Below are 15,822 nucleotides of genomic sequence, written 5' to 3' on the forward strand. Positions count from 1 at the left end.
CTGGTGTCTTTCTTCGTGATACTGGTCTTCCCAAAGAATCACTGGAACCGGAAAATTCTACGATATACCTTGAAAGTACTGAGATGTTTAAGAAAAGCCTCAAATAATTACAGTGCGGGGGGAGAAAGAACCACAAGGGTATACTTCTTGAACGACCAATGTCTTCATCTGCCACTGATGATGGAGAGCACAGAGCTAAATTAACGTGGCCCTCGGGACACCTGCGTGGCTCAGTCGGTTGAGCATCCGACTTCGGCTCAGGTCATGATCTCATGGTCTGTGAGTTCGAGCCCCGCGTCGGGCTCTGTGCTGACAGCTCAGAGCCTGGAGCCTGCTTCGGGTTCTGTGTCTCCCTCTCTCTCTGACCCTCCCTCATTCATGCTCTGTCTCTCTCTGTTTCAGAAATAAGCAAACATTAAAAAATTAAAAAAAAAAATAAAAAAAGTAAATTAACTCGGCCCTCAGTGACTGCTGTGCTCGTACCTTAATCACAATACTTGATAAGAACCCCTGGATCTTCCATTTCAGTTTCCCCAACAGTTACCACCGCTACATACATCAGCTAGGCTACAGAATAGTGTGTATCTGGGTATGATCTGGATGTGATGCTCGGCACTTCTGCAGCCGTTTTGCCACCATGCAGAGCAAGACTGAGGACCAGGAGCACGTGGTAGAAAGCAGAGCGGAATGACAGTAAGAACCTGGGTCTTTGTTGGTATCACCGAATCCCACATGAAAACAGACGGTCCTCAACTTATGATGGTTCGGCTTGTGATTTTTCAACTTTACGCTGCTACAAAAATGATACGCATTCAGGAGAAGCCACACTTCGAACTTTTAGTTTTCATCTTTTTCTAGGCTAGCCATGTGTGGTACAATATTGTGGTTTTTTTTTTTTTTAACGTTTATTTATTTTTGAGACAGAGAGAGACATAGCATGAACGGGGGAGGGTAAGAGAGAGAGGGAGACACAGAATCGGAAACAGGCTCCAGGCTCCGAGCCATCAGCCCAGAGCCCGACGCGGGGCTCGAACCCATGGACCGCGGGATCGTGACCTGAGCTGAAGTCGTACGCTCAACCGACTGAGCCACCCAGGTGCCCCACAATATTGTCTTTTGACTCTGGGCAGCAGCAGCAAAAGCCACCCACCCAGGCAGCCACGTGATCGTGGGGGGAAACAGCTGATATACTGACACCCGTCTGTACCCTCCAACCATTCTGCACATTATTCAATAAATTACAGGAGATACTCCACACTTCATTACAAAATGGCTTTGGGTGAGATGATTTTGCCCAACTGTAGGCCAATGTAAGTTTTCTGAGTACATCTAAGTGGGCTGGGCTAAGCGGTGATGTTTGGTAGATTAAATGTACTACATGCGTTTTTGAATTACGGTATCTTCAACTTACGAGGGGTTTATCAGAACGTAACCCCATTTCAAGTCAAGGAAGACCTGCCCACTTATTCCTGGCTTATTTCTTGGTCCCACAGGACAGTGATTCTCAAAGTAGGGTCCCCAGATAAGTAAAAGAACCACCACTGGGGAATCTGATACAAATGCCAATTTTCAAGCCTCACCCCAGACTTACTGATCCACAAGCCTGGGGGTAGGGCCCACCAATCTGTGTGTCAATAAGGACTCCTAGTGAGTCGGATGCACTCTGACACTTAAGAACCACTGCCATAGGAAACACTACTTACGATATCAGGTATCAGTCACTGTTAGACACAATCAAATGCATGTTGAACCATACAAAGTGGGTTAAAGACCTACAGTTCTGGGGCACCTGGGTGACTCAGTCAGTTGAGCATCTGACTTTGGATTTCAGCTCAGGTCAGGATCTCAGGGTCATGGGACTGAGCCCTGCATTGGGCTTCATGCTGGCCATGGAACCTGCTTAAGATTGTCTCTTCCTCTCCCTTTCCTTCTCCTCCCCCCAGTCATGCTCTCTTTCTCGCTCTCTCTCGCTCTCAAAAAAAAAAAAAAAGTATCGTTTTACCCTCTGTTTTCTCAACAAAGAACATACCACAGGTGGCGAAGAAAGGTGAGAGACAAATGGACATTCAACAAATTCTCAAACGAAAGCTTTCACATCGTTATTGTAGAGAGGGAATAAGAATCTTTGCTGGCTTCCGAACAAAGCAGAAGTCCCACGAAGAGCAGATTTGAGAAAGAATGGGGCTGGGAGGAACAGTTACTGCGATTAGCCAGGACAAGCCTTCTTCCCGATGAGAGAGAGACTCAAGAGTTGCTGGAGGAGAGGAATACAGAAGTTGTCAAAAAAAAAAAAAAAAAAAAAAAAAAAAAAAGGCACGCAACTGGATTAAATAAACATAAATACTCGATAATCGGACACAAAGCACACCAAAAAAGTAAGCACATATGCCTTGTGTGATCAGACATGCTGGTGAAAAGAAACAATAAAATGTGGCAGCAATCTGGGCAAGAACTCTGAAAAGTTTGAAATTATTCTGATAATTCTCACCAGGAAGGGTTTTGCCAATGGACATGTAACTGTAGAGTTCTCAGCCCAGCTGCCCAGTACAACCTCTTGGGAAACTCTTAGATCCCATTTTATGAAGCTACATCAGCCCTATCCCGGAACTGGCAATGAATCTTTGAGGATGATGTTCAGATATGCATATTTTAAAATTTTTTTAATGTTTATTTTTGAGAGAGAGAGAGGGAGACAAAGACAGAGCATGAGTGGGGAAGGGGTGGAGAGAGAGGGAGACACAGAATCCGAAGCAGACTCCAGGCTCCGAGCTGTCAGCACAGAGCCCGACGCGGGGCTTGAACCCACAAACCGTGAGATCATGACCTGAGCCAAAGTCAGACCCTTCACTGACTGAGCCACCCAAGTGCCCTTAGATATGCGTTATTTTTAAAAACCTCCTCCAATAATGATGAGGTATACTGAAGACTAAGAAGCACTGTCTGAGAACATCAGAAAAACAGTAAAATTTTAAAAATCTGAAGCCTGTTACACCATCGCAGAACTGGGTTACAACTGTCCCTTACAAAAGAGACAAAAATCAAAATGAGTGGAGGAAGAATATGAACATATTGTGAATGTTACTTTCACGTCTTCCTGTTCTACTAATATGGAATTCTTACTTATCTAATAATGGCAAGGGATGACTGTTCTATTTTAAGGACCGGCTCCAGTCTCAAAGAGGCTAAGATGTTAAGAACACTTCCTTCTGTGGGTTATGTTAGAATTAGTAACATTTTGGGGAAAGGGTTTGCACAAATAAAGTCAGGGTTTGTGGTTCTCTGAAAAGTACACTAGGGAATAGAGACAACCACAGACATGCCCCCAGGATCTCAGAATCCAGCTGGAGATGTGACCTTCACACAAGTGCCAAATGAGCAGAAGAGAGGGAGGGCAAAGAACGTTTCACGGAGCAGAGGGAGCTTAGGTGAGGACCTGGGGGGGTGCCTAGAATCTGGAGGTGCGGCGGTAGGCAGGCACAACTTTGTAAAGCCACCAAGGGGAGGCCAAAAGGGCAGGGGGTGGTTTTGGTGGGTTTGGGGAGGAGGGATATACAATAGGAAGGAGGAAAGCCCCTGAGTCCTCATGGTGGACTTTCCACCCCTGTTCTGCCCAGGATGGTTACCATAGTAACCTCCTTGTCCTTGCCGGTGATTGGTTTAGGAATGGACATGTGGTTCCACTCTGGTCAGTGAGATGCAGAGACGTTCTCCAGGGCACTTCTGGGCAAAGATTCCTCCACTCCTTAAACACACCCACAATGCCCTATCTGGATGTGAGGCTTCATGCTTCTGCAGCCATTTTGCCACCACCAGGGGATGCATCAACCGATGGCAGACAGTGCGGCAGAGGGCCACCAATCACCGGAGCCTTTGAATCAACCAACCTCAAGAGCTGCTCTGTAGACTTAGGTCATGAAAAAGACTAATCTTCCTTATCACACAAGGCACTACTGACTTGGAGTTTTCTTGGGTTTTTAGTTGTACCTAAAACTTACTCAAATAGTACTAGACTGGAAAGAGGAGTTAGGATGAACTCTTGAGGGCTCATAGGCTAGGTTCAGTACCCTGGATCTTGTGCCGTGGGCAGAGAGATTTTACTAATTTGGAGTCTCGTAAGAGGGTCACTGTTGGGGGGCGCCTGGGTGGCTCAGTCAGTTGAGCGTCCGACTTCAGCTCAGGCCATGATCTCGCGGTCCGTGAGTTCGAGCCCCGCGTCAGGCTCTGGGCTGATGGCTCAGAGCCTGGAGCCTGTTTCAGATTCTGTGTCTCCCTCTCTCTCTGCCCCTCCCCCGTTCATGCTCTGTCTCTCTCTCTGTCTCAAAAATAAAAATTAAAAAAAAAAAAAAGAGGGTCACTGTTGGTAGTGAACGGCATGAAAAAGAGCTGGGTTACTTATTAACAGTTCATAAAATATCTCATTCCCTCGTTTTCTTACGGGACGCTAAACGTGTATACAAATTCAAGGTTGGGCAGAAAATGGTATAGAAGCTGTAAAAAAAAAAAAAAAAAAAAATTCCAGCTGCTTGATTTTGCTTGAAACTTCCATCTATATCGGTTACAATACACGTAATAAGCAATTATCTTCTCAGTGTTCCCAATAATTATCTTCTCTCACCGGCTTTTAAAATATTTCCCATTCAACTTTTAAGAGGAACAACATAATTACCAAACCATTGATTCCCTTAACTTCTCTTAGACACCCAAGATAAAAGTGCAATTATCTTGACAAATAGGGACACGCAATGGATATGCGTCATCCCAGAGATCACAGTCAGGGAGCGTGGAATTTCAGGAATATTTTTGGTCATGAAAATCTAGAAAAGCTGTCTGCTAATATCTGAAGTCAAAGGAAAATATGAAATCCGACTTAGAAGCTCACTGCTACCTTGTTTTGCTTGGTCAAGTCTTGGTCATCCTTAAGTAGACCATCAAATGTCACCACCTTTTCATTCCCATCTTCCAGAGACTGTTAAGCGCCAGACACAGTGTTCGTCTTAGGGAGACGGGGATTAGTGGTACAGCCTTGGTCCTCATCGAGCATGGAGTAAGAGAAGGGAAGTTATTATGACATATTTCAATTTAACCTCATGATAAGTACTTACCCGAAAGGTGTGAGCTAAGGGCTACAGGAACACAGGGGCGTAGTTGATAATCCAAACTGAGATGTGGGAATGGGTTATCAGAGGGCATCACCCTTGGGGGAAGTCTTCCAGATCAGTGAGTTGACCCTCAAGGGGAGGAAGTATAGTCTTCTAAGAAGGCAGGCACGCAGCAGACGTAGAGGCAAGGAGAGCCCACAGGACTGGGTGTTTATGACAGAGTTGTGGGAAACCAAAAACCCCCAGGCTGGATGACGAAAGGCTTGATGTGTCAAGCCAAGGAGTTTAGATTTTGTTTTGAAAGTAACGGGAGTCAGTGAATGTCACGTGAGCTCAGAAGCCACAGGACTGGGTTCATTCTTAGGAACTACTGCTCTGGCTGAGCTCAAGAAAAAGGCCTGCCTAGGAAAGGAGCAAGGACACTCCTTCGGAGCTGTTCCATCGTGGAAGTATAGAGCAATGATGGCATCTACAGAAGTGATGGAGGCAGGAGCGAAGTCTGGGCTGGAGCCTGGTGGTATGGGGCAGTGGGGCCCAAGGGTAGAGTTGATGGACCCCTGAGAGAAGGAAGTGGTCTTGGATCTTGGAGGGTAAATCCATGAAGCAGAACCCTGGTTAGGGTTACCCAGGGGAAGCCCCAGTGATCCTGGGATGTTAATGAGACCATACAGCATTTCACTTGTGTGTGGACCACGTAACTTTCCACAGATAATTCTGTTTGCTGGGCATGCACTGCATAATTAATCTGTTTCCAGCTCAAATTCTCATTTCATGCCCTTTATCTCAAGGACAGAAGCATAAAAATCTATGTGTGGGTGGGTGGGATTCAAAACATGGGATCAGAAGCAACAACAAAGGGTCCATATCGCTCTCAGAACTGCTTACAAAGCTCCCATCAACCAGTCACGCCTTGACTTTGCCTTTCGGGCAGAAACCCTTCAACCACCAGATTTAGGACAAGCTCTCTGCAGCCTCTCTCACTTCCCGTTTCTCACCTTCACCTGAAATGTGTTGATGCTCCTGATTACTACCTTTTCATTCCCTTTGTTTATTCCCTTTGTTCTTAAAATGAGCACTCCTAGTCCACTGACAGATGAGCTAATAATAATATACACCAAGAGCCTAGTGCAGGGCTTGACTTATAGAGAGAGGGCACTGGCCAAGTTGTCTGCTGGCTACAACACTCTCCCTTCTCCAAACACAAGCCTTGAGTCCAAGTGCCCTCTTTACTTTGTCACCCGCCTCTCTCTCTAGACGGTACAGCATTGTATAGGAGACCGCAGCTATGAACCTGTCGCCGAGAGAGAATGGGGTAGCTATTCGGCACCTTCACCAGGAGAAGGGAGAATCAGCTATTTGTTACTCATGTTTGCTCCAGAGACCAATGCATTTTCTCTCCAAACACATGTTTGGATATTTATAATTTGTTTGGCTCCTACCCGCCCTAGGGGAGGCAGGAGAGCAGTTAAGTTACTGAATCAGAAAATGTCATCACTTTTCCTAGCAACGCATCCGAGCAGATGGCAAACGGCTATTTTTACAGCTTGTTTCTCTATTGCACGTAGAAATATTGGTTAACGTTGTATTTCTGTCCTATGTGGGCAACAAGCAAGAACCTAAGTTAGGCGGCCGCCAGGAAGGCTGGAGGGAGGCTCAGTGAATGGTGGTGATACATTCCAGCTTTACCGTGGCAAATAAGCAAGCCTCAGCCTGTGCCAGGCCGGGGAGCTGGGAGCGCCCACTTCTCCCGAAGCCAAGCAATGCTAAGCAAGGCAGCACCAACAGCCACCCAGAGTGACTCTCACCGCCTAACACCACGTTCCATCAAATGTGCGATGTCATCATCACAAGGTGGGCATTATTCTATGGACCACCGAGAAAAGAAAGGCACCCAAAGTGGAGAGTTTAGGAGGAGAGCCCCACGTGAAGCGAGGGTACCAAAAAGCCACAGAGAAGTAAGCCCGCCATGCTGAAAGGGAACTGCAGAGAGACCTTGGAACCGAGCGTGGAGGAAGGGGGACTCTCCCCTGAGGATGTGAACTGCAACCAAGTGCTCCGAGCGTTTGCCTTCTGAATTCCCATTACCGGCGTGGTCCAAACATCCTCAGGCAGGGATTGCAAACCTTGGCCTGAGTTTGGTCGCGCCCCCAGTGACCTGTAGACACAGACTCTCAGGAAGACGACGTCAAGGGTGACCGGAAGGTGCACCTCATTTCAGATGCATGAACGCCTAAGAACACGTGCACCTGGGAACAAAACTCCCAGAACCTCCCCCCACGATGAGGATCATCCCAGGAGCTATTCAGAATCGGCAGCTGAGAACACCACAACCACGAAGAGGGAAGACTGAAACGGAAGTCCAAAAAGCAAGACCAAGGTTGAACAGGTGACCAAGGGCAGGGAAAGGCAGCACACGGGAGGCAGGACGGCCAGGTCGGCGGCTAGGAGCAGGTCCTCAAGAGCAGGCTGGGGTCTGGGGCTAAGCCCCCGTCCGCTGGCTGTTCTGGCCTCAGGAGCCAGGAAAGAAGCTCTCCCAGTTTCAATTCACGGTCAGGAAAAGGCAGAAAATACCTTCTCTAGGATGAGTGAGGACATGAAACAAGTGATTGTATTTTAGAAGTGTTTTGTACACCATAAAAGCACTGTGCCCATAAAAGTTTATGTTTTCTCCTCCTCGGATGAGCATTCTGAGGCGCTCCTCCAGTCACAACCCACATTTTCTAAAAAAATAAAAAATATTTTCTTGGAAACTTTCACTTAGCAGAGGGCTGTGCATAAAGCAGGGCCTTAACAAATCCTTATGAAGTCAATAAGTAAGTACTGTTAACCTCTGGCCCTAGCCCTATTCAGCCCCAGTTCCTGAGGGTCCGTTGCTGTGGTGGCTGCAAGCAGAAAAGAGAGGGAGAAAATAAAACCCACCCGCCTGGGATATGAGGTCTTTGTGCCGAAAGAAGGACACAGATCCCACACACTCACCTCTGGCCTCCCTGAAACTCACACCGAAACCAAAACACTAGCCGGGAGGACAGCGGTGACTGAAGGCAGGTTCCAGGAGCCAGCTTTACAAGGGGGTCAATCAGGAGAGACGACAGGGAGCTTTCAGAACGGCAGGGTTGCTCACCACTGGCAAAAAACACCCTCAGCATCATCAAAAAGCCCTTTTGGCGGGGGGGGGAGGGGGGGGGTGGTGGTGCTGGGTGGCTTAGTCTGTTGAGCGCCCGATTCTTGATTTGGGCTCAGGTCATGATCTCATGATTGTGACAGCACTCAGCCCAGAGCCTGTCTGGGATTCTCTCTCTCCCTCTCTCTTTCTGCCCCTCCCTGGCCTCCTCTCTTAAAAAAAAAAAAGGCCCTTTAGGAGATGAGACCAATGACTAGGTGCCTTAGAACATGCTGGCATCAGCCTGTCAAGCTTATTAACAGGGACCAACAGAGAAAGGAGGTCCTTGCACAGCTAGAATTGGGCAGGAAAAAAAGGTAAGTTGAGAGCGAGAAACCCAAGATCAAAGGCATGGGTTTCGATTTCCACCGTGAGTGGTCCTGAGTGTTCCAAGGGCCTGTGCTTTAGGAAAGTAGGAGCACTCTAGAAAAAGGGCCAAATTCTCAGTCTTCACATACAGAGCATCATGCTCAAGACAACATTCAGAAGACTGACCATTTTTTATTGATCTTATTTTTAAGTAATCTCCACACCCAACATGAGGCTTGAACACATGACCCTGAGACCAAGAGTTGTGTGCTCCACTGAGCAAGCCAGCCAAGCACCCGGGAAGACCAGTCATCTTATTTATTTATTTATTCATTCATGTTTAAAAAAAATTTTTTTTTTACATTTTATTTTTGATAGAGACAGAGCACAAGTGGGGGAGGGGCAGAGAGAGTCAGAGACACAGAATCCAAAGCAGGCTCCAGGCTCTGAGCTGTCAGCACAGAGCCCAACGTGGGGCTTGAACTCACAAACTGCGAGATCAGGACCTGAGCCGAAGTTGGAAGCTTACCTGACTGAGCCACCCAGGCGCCCCTCACTCATTCATTTTTAAATGTTTGCTTTTGAGAGAAAGACAGAGTGTGAGTGGGGGAGGGGCAGAAAGACAGACGGAGACACAGAATCTGAAGCAGGCTCCAGGCTCTGAACTGTCAGCACAGAGCCCAATGTGGGGCTCGAAATCATGAAAACGTGAGATCATGACCTGAGCCAAAACCAAGAGCTGGACGCTTAACTGACTGAGCCCCCCAGATGCCCTTTTAAGTTTACTTATTTATTTTGAGAGAGAGAGAACACGATCAGGGATCAGGGGAGGAGAAGAGAAAGAGAATCCCAAGCAGGCTCTGGGCCCTCAGTGCCAAGACAAATGCAGGGCTCAAACTCAGGAACCTGAGGCAAAACCAAGAATCAGATGCTTAACCCATGGAACCACCCAGGCGCTCCAGGAGACTGATCATTTTAAACCATGGTCTGTGTTTGGTACAGGATGCCTGAAACTTCTTTGCATTCATTTTATTCTGAACACTTGTTTCAGCAATGATTTTAGAACATTTCTAAGGGGGCTATTTTATTTATTTTTTTATCAACTTTATTTTATTTATTTTTTTGGTGTTTATTTATTTTTTTTTGAGAGAGAGAGAGAGAGAGAGAGACCGACCACGCACAAGCAGGAGAGGGGCAAAGAGAAGGGGAAACGAAATCCAAAGCAGGCTCCAGGCTTTGAGCTGTCAGCACAGAGTGGGGCTCAAAACCATAAACCATGAGATCATGACCTGAGCCAATGTCAGACACTTAACTGACTGAACCACCCAGGTGACCCAAAGGGGGCTATTTTAGTTAACAAACCAGGAAAAACGCACAGAGCTGTTCAAAACACTAATTTAAAAAAGTGATTAGACAGTCTCACATTTTGGCCTTTTCCAGACGTTCCTTACAGAATCAGGTATACAGAAATACAGAACTTTTAACAATGGACAACTATCACAAGACCCAACCTACAAGTTTCCTGTGGATTAAAAGAGGACACACACACACACGGACACACACACACACACACACACACACACACACACACACACACACACACACACACAAGCACGCCTGCACAGTCAAAGGCCTGAGCTGAGCCCAGTAGAAAACAATTTTTCTGGGAAACTTGGGAACAAGGTTTATTTCACCTCAGGCTGTCAGCCAGCATTTTTGTTGGACTCAAGTTCTTACAGATTTAAATAGTTCCTGTTCTCAATCGCTGGCTTCGGGCTAAATACTTAAGGGTTCTTATCTAGGTGCCCTACTTGATAAGGACTTAAGAAAACATACTAAAAAAAAAAAGTTTTAGTAAACTTTTTCATGACAGTAGCTGTCTTTTCCTCCCTGAGGAAATCTGGCTCTTATCTACAGGAATTTGCTGCCAAAGAAGGGACGCCTCTGTGAGCTTAGGGGGTCTGTACAGACATTAACAATCCTAAATGCCATATACCCTTGGTGGGACCCTTCTGATCCCTGAGCACCTTAGAGACGCCAATTTTGTAGACTCTGATGATAAGTTCTGCTGCCATTTTATAATTTAGAAATTAAGGGAGAAAAAAATTAAGTAGTTTGCCCAAAAGCATAAAGTTAAGTCTGTGTCAAGATCGAAGCATCAGACTAAAGACTGTCTGGGTGCACACCTCTTTTTATTTTTATTTTTTTAACATTTATTCATTTTTGAGAGACTGAGAGCACAAGCAGGGGTGGGGCAGAGAGAGAGGGAGACAGACAAAGAATTTGAAGCCGGCTCCAGGCTCTGAGCTGTCAGCACAGAGCCCGAGGCGGGGCTCGAACCCACGACCCTGTGAGATCATGACCTGAGCTGAAGCCAGATGCTTAACCGACTGAGCCACCTAGGCACCTCTGGATACACACCTCCTGACTCATACTTAAGAGGTAAGACGGGCTTGGTAAGAACATTTTCTGTATTTTTATTGTTATTTTTAAAAGGAGATATTGGTTTGTTGTTATTTTTTAATGCAAGTGTTCAGATGCTTCTGTGCAGCTCACCAGGTACACACGAGATCCATTTGAAATTAAGCGATTATTTATGCATTTATTGTTTGCTTCCGTTCGAGTGTAAGCTTCTTCCTGAGCAGGATTCATGCCTTACTTTTCCACCTGGCCATCTCTCCCTACACCTAGTGCACTGTGCCACCACACAGAGCCCGAGAGGGGCATGAAGTAATGAGATGCAAACGTGGCCGCCTTCGTTTTGCCGCAAGACAAGTCTTACCTAGACATTGAAAACCCGAGTCATCAATTTCAGATACATTTAATCAGGCTTCAGGTATCCAGCTTGACTGGCCCAAATCACACTATTGCTCCCTTCTTCCCTTCTCATCTTCATCCCTGGTAAAGTCCCATGACCTAGCAGGGCAACGGAAGCTCTAAAAGCACACTGTATCTAGAAGCTTAAAGAAGGGTCGAAGACAATTGTAATGAAAAACAAACTTCATATTAAAAAAAGGAAAATGAGTACATTCCAATCTTAAAAGTCATGATTCAGCGTGTCTCTGAACATCATGTAAGATTTGCATGGTCTTTCATAATACGGAGCTTATGTGTATAAGTTTATATGCATAATATGAAGCCTTAATATGTAGTTTCTGCACAGCATGAAGAACAGTGAGTCATGAATCCAAAAAGCCCAGTTATACGGTCTGAGCTCTGTCAGTAATAATCTATGAATTACTCAGCGTCTCAACTTGTAGAAACCCCCTACCTCTTTTTTTTTTGCTTTTCTATTTGAAAAGATACATTCCTTTTGTCTTTCACTTCACAGGACTAGTGAAAAAATTAATACCTCAATCTACATTATGCTTCAAAACATGACATTTTTACACAGATTCTTATACTGGTAAAATGAGCATGATTGGTAGACTAGGCTTTTACAGCTAAGATGTTACTACCCAGACGTAACCATCCAAGAATCCAATAGAAGTCCCGAATTGTTTTTTTAAATTCCCTTCTCTGTTGTTCTGTACCAGTGAAATCTGTTCACATGTACACGTATCATTCTTGCCAAACTGATAGGTGTATTTTTGAGATGCAGATTTTCCGGGAAAAGAAAAACTGGTGCAAAGAGGTTGTAGACAAATTAAGAATCTCAGGATACTGAAAAAAGGGCTGACAGTATCCATGGGGACAGGGATTCAAACCAGGGGGGCTAGAAAGGGGGAGGGGCAGAGCCTTGCACGACTCAGAGTCCCTGGGGCCGAAAGGAGCTTCAAGACATCCACGGGCTTGGAGGTTGGGCCGTCCAGTGTTTGCCCCTCAGCTCCGTCACCTGCTGCGTACTTAAACTTCTCTGAGGTTTCCTTCTGCATACTCTGCACAGTGATAATAAAACACGAAGTCATATACACAGCACCACGTACCCGGGGAATGTTCTGTGAACGTCAGTGGCTTAAATACGAGCAGAAAGAAGCCGGGGCTTCCTAGAGCATTTATAATGCCAGGTGGTAACTGATGTCTACCCTTCTGCCTCCACCAGGCCGTGTAAGCTCCTGGAGGGCCAGCATCCATGCACCAGGTCGGCTGCAAATTCAGGACACTCTGATTCCATAGGTCTGGGGTGACGCCCCGGCAAGCAGATTTGAAATGAGCTCAGGGGTTCTGATGATACACGGCCGGGGTTTAGACACACTAACCAAATCCAATATGAAATCCCTGTCTGCTCGGGACCGAAGAGGCAAGATGGTGCCCAACAAATGGGTTTACAGTTCCACGGTGGGGAGAGAAATCAGTCAATAACTAGGCTAAGTTTACCAGCTATGGAATTACGCAAAGCCCTGTTATACGCTGAGTGGAAGACGCAGAAGCTTCCCCATGCCTGGGAAAAGACAAACACACCTAGAAAACCTCTCCCAAAAATCTTTCACCCCTTCCCTTACAGTCTCTCCCTCCAAACGGGTGAGGAGATTCACTATTAGCTTGATGTGCTTTGAAATGGGTACAAAGCCAAAGAACCCAATAAGTAAGAATTTTTAGCTGGAACCTGCCTGTCCCAGTAGGGACAGCCTGTCAGTTATTCTTTTCTGAGGTTTCTGAAGGCAGTTTTGTGGGTGTGTTCTCTCTCTTCCCAGGAGGCTCAGGCAATACAAGAGGTCCCCAGTGCAAACCAAAGCTATCCGGCAGAGGATTTGGGTTTCCTCATCCCGTGTCTGGACTGTATCCTCTCCGCCGGGAAAGTCACCAGCAAGATGCCACAATGGGCAGTGGAGGGACAATCGGGGGAGCCCGCGTGGCTAGAACGTGGGATGGGAGCACCCACGGCAGGGTCTGCTTCGGAAAGAAGAGGGGACCCAGGCTCTCACTGAGAGAAGAAGGAAGAAACCCACTCCGGCTGCAGGAAGGTCTGGCAGCCATGGGAAAGGAAGGGATGAGTTACCGCGGGGCTTGGACATTTCATCTGCAGCTGCGTGGGAAACGCCGCTCCTTGAGGATTTGATGGCAGAGATTTACCAGATGAAATGAATGAGGCCTGAGGCCTGGGAGTAATGGTTTCCGTGGTCTGTGACCCCTGTGTGGACTCAGATCCCTTTGTGTCATGATGACTTAAGAATTTCCACACCTGCTAAGTCAGTATTACGTGGAACTCAAACCTGACTCAAATGCACCTTGAAGCCTTTGCTGACACCTGTTTTACTCTGTTGTCAGTAATGCTTCATAAAGCTCAAGTTTAATGACAGAAGTTTGGCAGAACTGATATATATAGTTCAAAATGATTAATTTATCTTTGATCGCAAGGACTATTCAGGCTACTAATGCATTATCCCTAAAGTAAAATTCTTAGCCAAATACACTAGGTTCCCTAAAGGGTCTGGCGGATTTCAGGTAAGGAGAGAGAGAGACTGAATTAAATACCTTAGATTTCTGGTATTGAGCACTCTGGAAATATTCATGCAGTTTAGCCCTTAAATGAGGACTGAGAACAGATGAGAGACAGCAAATTACAGAATTTGACCCAAAAGGCTTACCTGGGGTAAATCAAATGACGACTCATTTCCAACATGGAATTAAATCAATTCAATTAGCCAATGGGTATCCTATCTTTAGATCCAGAGCAAAACTGTTAATAGGGCTGTGCTCACTGAAAAAAGACACGACACTTTTTCTTCCTTCAAACCTTATATTGCTAATTCTATGCCTCCCGGATAATTTTTTTTAACTATGTTTTCTCGCAAAGAATTGCTTGTTGCTCTCCCTGGCCTCTGAGATCAGGTTTCAGATCTTCGAAGGGTAGTCAAAGAGTTAAGGATCCATTCCAAGACAGGAGTGGGATGTGGTTAATGACCCTGAGTAATACAGAGGAAAAGCATTTCAGAAGACACCAGGGCCCGCAGAAAGTCCTCTGGCCTACCCAGACCTGACGTAGGTAAACAGGCGCACAGCAGGAGACATTAAACCAGCTAGATACACGCAGCGAAACGATCCCACCTGAGGGAGAGTCTCTTTAAACTATTTTCAAGTTATAGCAAATTGCTAATATTTTAACATGGGAATCTACTGTATACAAAACCTTTGAAACTCCCAGCAAGGCTGGCTTGAAGCAATCTGTGATGTGTACTCTGTGTGCACCCTATAAACCAAAGGCAAAATTACTTGTGGATCCAGAAATGTCTTCCTCGACTCTGTCCCTAGCTGAAAGCTGGAAAGCTACTATGATTCCAGAGGGGTTCATGTGATTCTAAAAGAATGGCCGATTTAGCTATTCTAAACTCACATCACCTCTTCTGTGTGTAAATACTCATACATTTTATTTCAAATAATTTTTTTAATCTTTATTTATTTTTGAGAGGGGCGGGGGGAGAGGGACAGACCAGGAGCTGGGAGGAAGAGGGAGAGAGGGAGACACAGAATCTGAGGCAGGCTCCAGGTTCCGAGCTGTCAGCACAGAGCCCGACGCGGGGCTCGAACTCATGAACCGTGAGTTCATGACCTGAGTTGAAGTCAGACGCTTAACCGACTGAGCCACTCAGGCGCCCCAATACTCATAAAACTTCAAAGCATAAAGACAACTGGGCTCACCCAAATTTGATGATATGCAAAGGACCAATTACACCTAGCATTAGAAGCAAGGAAGAAGTTGCTATGACACCAGCCGGCTAATACTGTGGCTATGAAGCCCACCTCATTCTTTCCCCACCCCCAACCTTCCAGCCAACAAGTGAGATTAAGCATCGTGCCTCTAAGTACTGGGTGGTTTGAAAAATAATTCATAGAAACTATTCTCAAGGCATAGATAAGACACCCTCCCACCCCCACCAAGCCCCCAAATTCAAAAGTACTCTAAGTCTCTCCTACTCCTTTGAGACAAGTATTGATTCTAAAGAAAGAACTGAGGAGTCAGCTCTGCAAGGGAACTTTTAATGGACAAGGTAAGTGTTTCTTTATAAACTTGCACTTAGTTACGGCCATTTTTTCTCCCAAGGGTGCTGTGGATTTTTATCAACAGCTGCTGGACAGAGGTTCGGAAAAGGTGAAATCGCGTTTAAAAAGGCTCTAAGTCACAGGGAGAAAAGTTTGGCCATTAATTCCCTACTTCTTTTCTGCAACAAATTCACTCTCTGTTTCCAGGTGACACATTAAGTTTGTTCAAAGTACTAGAAGCAGCAGAAAGTACTTGGGATAATAGGCTGGAGCCAATTTTGCCTCAAGACAGACAAGAGCTGGGAGGAACCAGAAGAAAAAGTCTGCCTCCCA

General features: G+C 46.0%; 1 protein-coding gene across 2 annotated transcripts in view; it reads right to left on the bottom strand.

The window, feature by feature from the left end:
• KANK1 (KN motif and ankyrin repeat domains 1) overlaps positions 1-15,822 on the bottom strand; it is a 140,262-nt gene that overhangs the window by 91,484 nt on the left and 32,956 nt on the right. The gene's annotated exons all lie outside the window — the stretch shown is intronic.

Source organism: Panthera tigris, chromosome D4 (assembly GCF_018350195.1).
Source record: "Panthera tigris isolate Pti1 chromosome D4, P.tigris_Pti1_mat1.1, whole genome shotgun sequence".
Lineage (NCBI taxonomy): Eukaryota > Metazoa > Chordata > Mammalia > Carnivora > Felidae > Panthera > Panthera tigris.